The 9,942-nt window shown below is 39.2% G+C and overlaps 1 pseudogene; it reads left to right on the top strand.

The window, feature by feature from the left end:
- The window catches only part of LOC107666250 (DNA (cytosine-5)-methyltransferase 3A-like), a 61,049-nt pseudogene that overhangs the window by 37,815 nt on the left and 13,292 nt on the right, over positions 1-9,942 (top strand).

Below are 9,942 nucleotides of genomic sequence, written 5' to 3' on the forward strand. Positions count from 1 at the left end.
AACTGTTCTGGAACAGTGTTGTAAATACAACTTAACCACTTATTTCTAGTCGTGTCCTCTTTTGGAAGACCAAACAAAGTAGTTTCGCTGTAACAACGAAACAGCGTCACACACCTAGAGTGAGCGGAGGCCGGCTTGAGTAAGCAGAGGCGGACGGGCTTGAGAACGGCGCGGCTGGCGGATTCGACGAAGGAGCATCGGGCGGACTTGCGGCAACCACATGTGACGACTCCGGGCTGGACTCCGCTTCGTCCAAGGAGAAAGCCGATCCGGCGATCCACAGCGCAAAGTTGATGTATTTCCTCAGCGACCAGAACGGATCAGCTCCAGGCATGACGAAGCGGATTTCGTCCTCTTTTGGAAGGCCAAACAAAGTAGTTTCACTTTCACAACAAAACACACAGCGCCTTCACAACATGGTGGCGGCGGCAACAACAATACTACAGCGAGAATAAAGGATACGCCTTCTTTCTTTGCGTGAACATTTGGGTGGCGTTATGCAAATCTTCCCACATTGTGACGTAGACGTGGGGGCGTGTTAGAACGAGCCATTTTAGGTAGGCGTGGTTGACTCTTAACTTTTATAAAGAATATCTCTTTGGATTTGAGACTTTAGTCTTTGCAACTTTACAGATCTTCTTTAAGCACCAAGAGCTTGTAACACTCCAAAGAGAAAAGAAAAATTGAAATCGCATCATATGACCCCTTTAACCTAATCAAGGTCTTCTCCGCATTGAGCTTCTATATTTCTCTAATATTTTGAATGAATAACGCAGCAGCGGCGCATCTCGTGGGCTAGACTAACAAAACATTAAAATGCAACATTCTGTTTTGGAGACGGCTCCAACCATTTTCTCCGCACACAGACACACACTCACACAGGTGACTCTGCCAGGTTTATGTGTGTATGAGTGATATTGAAGACGGAGTTGGACCCCAGCAGCAGAGAAAGTACAGCTGTGAAAGAGATTCACGTGCGAGTGAGAGAGAACGAGAGGATGAGAGATGTGCAGCTGTTGGGGATTTGCTGTGAGCTGCTTAAGTCATGGCTTGGCTCGTGTCCTCTGTTTTTGACCTAATAGCTTAAAGTCAGGTTGGACAAACTCGCTGAACTCTCCAGCGTGCATCCATCTCAGCCACGGGGGGAGCTCTCATTGTTACGAAGTGATCGCACACAGCTTTCACTGCAATGAAAAGAGGACTGTTTTCACAGGTTTCTGCCACTTATCACACTCAAAAGGGGGGCACTTGTGCTTTATCAAAAGGATGGGGATATTTGTGTTGGCACGTGGGATTAAAGTACTATAAACAAACCGAGCAGTCACCATTACTCGAGCTCTGAACTGTGCTATTCTCAGGAAAGCCACTGCTGTTCCACGTGCTTTACCTCCTCCTCCTCTTCCTGTCCCGCTGTTCCCTACGTTGCAGGCAGAGAAGAAGGCGAAACTGGTGTCTGTGATGAACTCAATGGAGGACCATGGCGAGGTAGAGTCGGAGCCTCAAAAAGACAGCTCCATAATCAATGTCCCACTACTCTTTCCTCCACCAACGCCAACGCAGCAGCAACCACCACAGCCTCAAGCTCAACCTCAGACCAACCTCAAACCCCAGCCTTCTCCCCAACAGCAACCTCCACCATTACAACAGCAACAGCAGCAGCAGCCTACAGATCCAGCCTCTCCAACTGTTGCCACCACCCCAGAGCCCGTATCTATAGGGGACGGAGACAAGACATCACCCAAGTCCACAGAGTCGGAGTACGAGGTACGAGTAGCTTCCTCATCATCATGGGGGTTTGGGGTTGATTGTTTTGAAATATCGTATACAATGCTGTAGATATTTTGTGATTTGGGTGGTTCGTTCTGCAGTTGTAGCTTATTTGGTTAGCCAGATAAGTTCTAGGATAAATGTGGGATTTTCTGTTGTTCAAAGACTGCTTAAAGTTTATTTTGTTTCGTTATCAAAGCAAAATAACTGACTTTGACACTTGCTTGCTGATAGGCCAATTATTCTCAGAGAAATCCCAGGATTATGCCATGTTATCCTGGAACTTATCCGGCTAACCAGATTTGAAAGCTAGGTTTAAACAATGGGGCCTGTCTTCTGCTAGAGAGTTTGTATCATATGACTTTTGGGAGTAATTTGAAACTATTGTAGTACAGCTCTTTGCCTTAAGGTGCAGTCACATTAACACAGTTTCTGAATAATTTTGTGTGCAAAAAAGGTCCACTGTCTATTGTCAGTAGTGTAGAGATGAAGCACCTCTCACATAGAAGACACTTTCAAACCAAGCAGCTTTCTTTTGGTCATCTTGGCGAATCCACGTCACCAACTCGAACTTGTTGCAAAATTTGTGTAGGAAAACCTTTCACCCTTACCACTTACAAAAATTCGACAAACAACGGTAAATGTGACATCATCTTTAGACTTAAAAGTTCAAAACCATCTTGTGAGGGTGGTTACACCAGAACAGCAGTTTACTACTACAACTGCGGTTCAACTGTCAGGATTAAAGGTTGCCCATTTATACCAATCACCATAGAGTTATCATACAGGCTGAAAGTCAAGACAGTAAAAAGAAATATAATTAAAGATAATGCAAAAGACACAGGTTATGTTATGAACAGTACAGATTTTATTGTATTTATGTAATGTGATTGAAATCATCCATCTTTGTTTGTATATTGCAGGATGGCCGAGGTTTCGGCATTGGTGAGCTAGTCTGGGGAAAGTTACGAGGATTCTCCTGGTGGCCTGGCCGGATTGTGTCCTGGTTAATAACTGGACGCAGCCGGGCGGCTGAAGGAACTAGATGGGTCATGTGGTTCGGTGACTGCAAGTTTTCTGTGGTAAGTTTGTATTCAGTCTTGTAGCAGAAGGTGTAAAACAAATGAATTCTTAAGGGAATTATTTTAATGCTCAGGAAACAATGCACGTTAAAGCGATAGTTCACCCAAAAATGAAAATTATGTCATCATTTACTCACCCTCAGGTTGTTCCAAACCTGTATGTGTTTCTTTCATCTGCTGAATGCAAAATAAGATATTTTGAAGAATATTAGTAACCAAATAGTTGCTGGTAGCCATTGACTTCCATACAGTTTTTTTCCTACTATGAAAAATGCTATGGAAGTCAATAGCTGCCAGCAGCCATTTTTGGGGTGAACTATCCCTTTAAGCTTTTGTCACAGAATGTGTGCCATAATGTTGACAGTGAGGGACAAATCAAAATAATTTTGTTCAGTACTCAACATTATGCTACCGTTGCTGTTGATAGAGGTTGCATTGTAACCTGGAACATCCCTTTAAATGTTTCGTTTCATTTTTTTCCTGGTAGGTCTGTGTTGAGAAACTGTTGCCTTTAAGTTCCTTCCACAATGCCTTTCACCAGCCAACCTACAATAAACAACCAATGTACAAGAAAGCCATTTTTGAGGTGCTACAGGTAGGAATTTGTTTGTGGTACAGATCGAGGATTAAACAAATCTAATTTTCTCTAGTTTATTGTTATATTCCATATTAATATCTCAGACCAGTAAAAATCTCTCTAAAGAAAATGTTTGAATGCCGTGCTTTGCAGGTAGCCGGCACTAGATCAGGCAAAAACTTCCTCATGTGTACGGTGAGTGACGACACTGACACTTCCAAGTTAGTAGACACGCAAATCAAAAAGATGATTGAATGGGCCATGACAGGATTTCAACCCATAGGACCTAAAGGTCTAGAGCCGACTGAAGGTAAGACTGCTGTTGTTTCATATTGATAAACATATATCTGCTTGCTTGTCTAAGAAAAATGTCAAGCTTGTTGAAAGGGATAGTTCACCAAGAAATTACAATTTTGTCATTTACTCAACTTTACATGCTGCTATTTTTTCAGTTGAACACAGAGACTTAAAGCCGGGCTCAGACTACAGGATACAGATTATGAAATCTGGATGCAGCACACACACAAGGAGATTCTTTGCAGATTTTCTTCCCTCAAATCTTAATCACGCACAAAATATGAAATTCGTGGCGCATCGCACACTATAAGATTTTATAAAGATGTTCATGCCCGAGGGAGCACCTCACATGATCTTACGCAGCAGATCGTCATTGATGTTTCAGCAATGTTTACATATGTTAGCTAGCGTGCTAGCAGCTTTTACACTCTTTGTCCTTGCGGTTGTGGTATGTTTTTTGATACATTATACAGACAGTCGCGTTACTGCAAAAATTCCACAAGCAGTTTCTCCATCTCCTCTATCCAATGGACCCGTACAGCAGCTTGTTTTGCAGTCGCGTATTGGCTATTGTGAAAGTACTGACGTAATCATAGCCATCATCATCCCGATTTCAAATCCTAAATATCAAACATGTTTGATATTAATCGGGGCGGCCCCGATTTGTGTGAGAGCATATCGGGAGGTGCAAGATTCGATCTGCAAACGCCTCACATTACGAGATAATCCGTGCCAAACATCGGAAACGATCGAGATCCTCGAAAATATTTTTTTCTCAGATTCTCGAGAGGGGAAAATCTGGGATAAATCGGCCTAAATCTCCTGTAGTTTGAGCCCGGCTTTAGTTTCTTTTTCAGTGGAACACAAACCTATGTATTTTCATGCAACTCTGTTGCAATGACAGTCTATAATGACTGAATTTGTTAAGCTCCAAAAATGGCAAAAAATGCAATAAAAGTGGTCTGTATGATTCATGTGATATATGCCAAATCTTCTGAATTCACAATATAGCTTTGTGTGAGAATCATAATAAAATTGAAGCCGCTATAACTTCCCCTGTGACTGAATCACTGATTCAGGTGAGTTGAACTTGAGAACTGGATCAGTGAATGAATCGTTCATTTTAGTTCTAGTTCTTTTCTAAGAACCACTTTATTTGACTCGAAAATCGAACTGATTTGTTCACATGACTCAACTATCAGGTCTCACTGATTCTCATGTCGACAGCTCACTGGAGGGGAGGTTTTCATTGATTAATGAATTAAACTTCTGTCTGGTTTTCCCGCAAAGCTCATATGGTTTCAGAACATTTTGAATATAGCGAACGATTCATATGGACCATGTTTATTAACCCTTTTTTTGTGTGTGTTGCTGGCATTCATGGTTACTATGAACTGTCATACAATGACAAATACAGATACAGGAAAAGACACGCATGCAGATTCTTCAAAATATCACGTTTTGTTAATCACTTTTCATTTTTGGCTGAAATTGTTCCATGTTGTTCAGGTTTCTCCATGCTATAATAGTTTTAGCTGATGCTGACTCTAAGGGAAAGGTACAATTTTTTTTTGTTAACCAGATATGTGCAATCTGGTAAGATTTATGATGGTCACAGTTCCTTGTCTCAAGAGATTTTTGAGAATTGTGGCTTATGAGTACAGATGTAGATGCTTACTAGATGTTTATCCATTAAGCTTATACACATGCCAGCCCACCAGGAATTAAGCTCTGTTACTGGTTAAATCAAAACAATCCTGACTGCCAAACGTTTACATAGACACACCACATAATCCATTGACGAATAACTAAAAGTACCATTGTGCCTTTTTCAGCAGAGATTATCCCCTACAAGGAAGTGTATCCAGAGATGTGGGTGGAACCAGAGGCAGCGGCCTACACGGCCCCACCAGCAAAAAAGCCCCGCAAGAGCACAGCCATAGAGAAACCCAAGGTCAAAGACATCATCGACGAGCGGACTCGAGGTGAGCGGATACTCTCACTGAACCAGGTCAGCGAGTTCAAAGAGTTCTCGCTCGTAAACACACACCCACACATGCTAAATCAGGATTAGCGCTCTCATCTACTCAGCTAGCAGAGTAAACACAGGAGGGTGTGTCTGGATCTATGACAGGGGTCTCGTCTAATCCTGCAAGTTTAAAGAGACACGTTTTGTATTGAATTTTGGCACATGTTCTAATGTAGCTTTAAAATGGCACTTTCATCTACATATTGTCCATTTGTTGTTTTTATAATACATGCTAAAGATTTCAAAATTACTTCCCATGTTTTAGGGCAGGAAAACCTAACAGTAGTAATAAAGAGACGAGCTGTTAAATCAGCAGGGAGCTTTATTAAACAATCAAACAGAGGAGCAGACTTTGTGGGTTACATGTAGAGCCAAGAGCTTCACTCCACTTGCAACAGTTTGGTAGTTACAAATGGCTTTATTTTTCACCTTAGTTATCAGACCTGCTTAATATTTAATAACAAAAAAAAAAACTTAAAACTAAAAAGTGGTGCAATAAAAATCTCTACTTCACTACTGCATACAGTTTGTACTGTTCAAAAACAGTAATAATGTGAAATAACTATTTTCTATTTTAATATATTTTAAATATATATATATATATATATGTGTGTGTGTGTGTGTGTGTGTGTGTGTAATAAATAGTTCAGTAGTATGTAATATTTTCACCACAGCACTGTTGCTGCTTTGGTACAATGAGTATTGCAAAAGGCATTATACAAACTGAAATTGAAAATTTAGATAAATTTAATTGAACTTAATGCTTTATTATACCTTTAAAATATCCAGAAAATGACAAAGACATAGGCCAAGCAAATCTAGTAATTGCTGTTTGGGTGACACTTTTTAACTAATATCAACTAGTATGATGAACTAGTAGGTCTTGAGATTAACAAATGTCAATGTGGCAACTGGAATAATTGACTCAGAACCTTGCATTAATTTTTTATTCAGTTCAGCACTCGAGATTTTCAATTATTCAGCTGTCCATCATCAATTATTTCTGGCATTTAATATATTTAATATGTAGTACCACTACAATTAGCAGCATTATTTTAGTTCATAAAATTTATGGCATGCTATTAAATTAATGTTTTGAATATTAAATAATTTAATTGTCAAAGTGATGTAAATGTAAACCACTGGAATTTCCATTCAACAAGATGTCAAGTTAAAAATGGGCCAAATGTCTGAAACACTGGGAGGATGTCCAGTTTTTTTATGTGTTTATTGTCTTTTGTTTTTCAGAGAGACTTGTATACGAAGTTCGTCAAAAATGTAGAAACATTGAAGGTATGTGTTACATATACAGATTGAGATGTGTTTCATAACTGGCTGTCTGTCAGTGTTAGAGCCTCTGCTAAAATCTCTCTCACTTTGAATACTTCCAGACATCTGCATCTCCTGTGGCAGCCTTAATGTTTCCCTGGAGCACCCACTCTTCATTGGAGGAATGTGCCAAAGCTGTAAGGTAAAAGCCAGGAAATTCCTGCTTCCTACTTCCTTGAGGGCTGCTTTGTTTGCCTGCTTGTAATTTTATCATGTCCATTTACACTATCGGCAGATGCTTTTTTTCTCTCCGTGCCTTCTAAAAAAACAAATGTTACATACTGTATGCTGTACATGATCATTTGCAAGGCGAAACATTTAAAAAAAAAATCAAGTACAAAGACAAATTGTGTCATCAAACTAGGTATAACGCAGTCACATAAATAGTATTTGTTAGTTAATGCAGCGTGTTTGTTACAGGAAAGTAAAAGACGTTGGCTGTAAGTTATGCTAAAGTTAGAGTATGATCATTTTAATCCCCTTTATCAAAATATATTCTACTTCTGTTTTGCTGTCAAGGTTAATTCAAGCAATTTTCTTAAAATAAATAGTTTTACTGGAACTCATTGCATTAAGTAGGGATGCACAATATATTGGAAGCATATCAGATATCAAATGATATTAGTGATTTTTTCATTAGTATTTTTATTTATTTATTTTGATAGTTTATCATATATTGTGTGCTTAATTGTGGACACTTGTTCGTGCCTATTTTTTATTTAAATTTGATTTTTTATTTAGATTTACTTTTGCCATCATGTACTGTAGTACTAGACTTTTTTCATTAACAGAATCAAAATAAATAGTTACATTTCTTATTCTGTACATTATAATGTTGTGATTCCTAAATTGATATTTGACAAAAGTATGTATTTGTTTTATGTATTTAGAGAATAGCTTTTTTAATATCAAGCATTTAACAGTTATCAGACATCATTATTGTAACGTGTTGTGCTATTTAAAGCACACAATGAAGGAGTATTATCCAAAAACAGTCTTTTAATTATAAATCCACACAGGGAGAATCGCAGGAGCAAACGTAGCACACACAATGGCAAAGCAAATAACCGGCCATGACTGAACAGAACAGGGAGTGTAAATAAGGAGACTAAAGAATGAGTAACAGCTGCAAATCGTAAGAAACCATAGAAACAAATCAGGACTAATAGGAAACTAGGGCAACAGAACTAAACAGGGCAGGTGAACAGGAAGAAAGAGAAACACAACAAAATGTCCATAACTGTTACAATTGTAATGCTGGCCAGAATTTTTATATTGTTGCATCTATAGCAGGGGTTTTGTTTCAACCCTGCTTCAACACACCATGTAGTTTTCGAAAAAGCCTGAAGGACTTAATTAGTTGGATCAGGTGTGTTTAAATTGGGTTGAATCGAAACTCTGCAGGGCTCCGGCCCTCCAGGAATTGAGTTTGACACCCCGATCTATAGCATTAAATTATGAAATTAAATGAGATTAAATATTTTATGGATTGACCTTGCCCTACTAGCTATTGTGTATATTGTATACATTTCTGTTTTAAATAAATGAAGTGCAATCAAAAATAAATGATAAATTCCCACAAAACTTTCTCCTCTGTTCTTGAACAGTTTTGTAATGGCAAATGTTTTTCATTTGTCAACCACATATGCCCAGTTTTGTTCCTCGATACAAAATAAATTAATTAATTTGATGTGTTTGTCCTTTTATAGAACTGCTTCCTAGAATGTGCGTATCAATACGATGACGATGGCTACCAGTCCTATTGTACGATCTGCTGTGGAGGGAGGGAAGTGCTCATGTGCGGAAACAGTAACTGTTGCAGGTAAGACAGACTGTTGGCAGTGAGTTATGATGTAATATTTCCATTTTCTACTTCAGTCCTGCATTGATTCCTCCATTATATCTTCGGTGTTCTGCAGGTGCTTCTGTGTGGAATGTGTGGATCTGTTGGTGGGCCCCGGCGCGGCGCAGGCAGCTATTAAAGAAGACCCGTGGAACTGCTATATGTGTGGAACAAAGCATCAGTACGGTCTGCTGGAGCGCCGGATGGATTGGCCTTGTAGACTGCAGCGCTTCTTTGGCAACAATCATGACCAGGACTTTGTAAGTAGCATCAAAGTCCCTTTAAGGCAAGTCATTTCACTCGGTGGCCATCTTTGAAACGCCTCTCGGGCAACTATTTCAGTCATGCAAGTGCAGCTCCTATCTCTTTGGATGGGTAAACATCAAATTCTCCAAAACTGTTCTCCATGCTTGCGATTAAATTTCATATTTGAAATCAACAATGAAATCTGACAGCAACCGTCTCATAAATGTTGTTTCTTGTGCTCAAATAGCAGACAAAAAAAGTCATTTTCCAGTGTCACACTTGATTTTAGTCTGTGTATGACTAATATACATTACCATTTAAAAGTTTTGACAGTAAAATTTATTTTATGTTTTTGAAAGAAGTCTCTGCATTTATTTGATCAAAGATAGTTAAAACAATAATTAGGCCTGGGTGATAAAACGGTATCGATATTTATCGACGGTACACCTTCTTCGATAACGATATAAAAATTTTCGATATAGGCACGTGCTATGAATGACGCAGACAGCACACACAAACACGAGTGCTGTGCCTGCCTGTGACGAGGAGATTGTGAATAAAAAAAAAGAATATTAGTCCAAGCTACATTAAAGTGATTATTACGTTTTGAATATGGATTACTTTTCTTACAAAAATGCATCGATTCGCTACAGAAGGCCTTTGTTCACCCCCCAGAGCCGTGTGAGACACGCCCATCATTTTAATTAAGTGCTTTTGGACTGATGCATGCAACACCCGCTGAGTGGCATTAAACAGCTTGAAAGATCAAAGA

This window comes from Sinocyclocheilus anshuiensis, unplaced genomic scaffold (assembly GCF_001515605.1).
Source record: "Sinocyclocheilus anshuiensis isolate Anshui unplaced genomic scaffold, SAMN03320099.WGS_v1.1 scaffold936, whole genome shotgun sequence".
NCBI lineage: Eukaryota > Metazoa > Chordata > Actinopteri > Cypriniformes > Cyprinidae > Sinocyclocheilus > Sinocyclocheilus anshuiensis.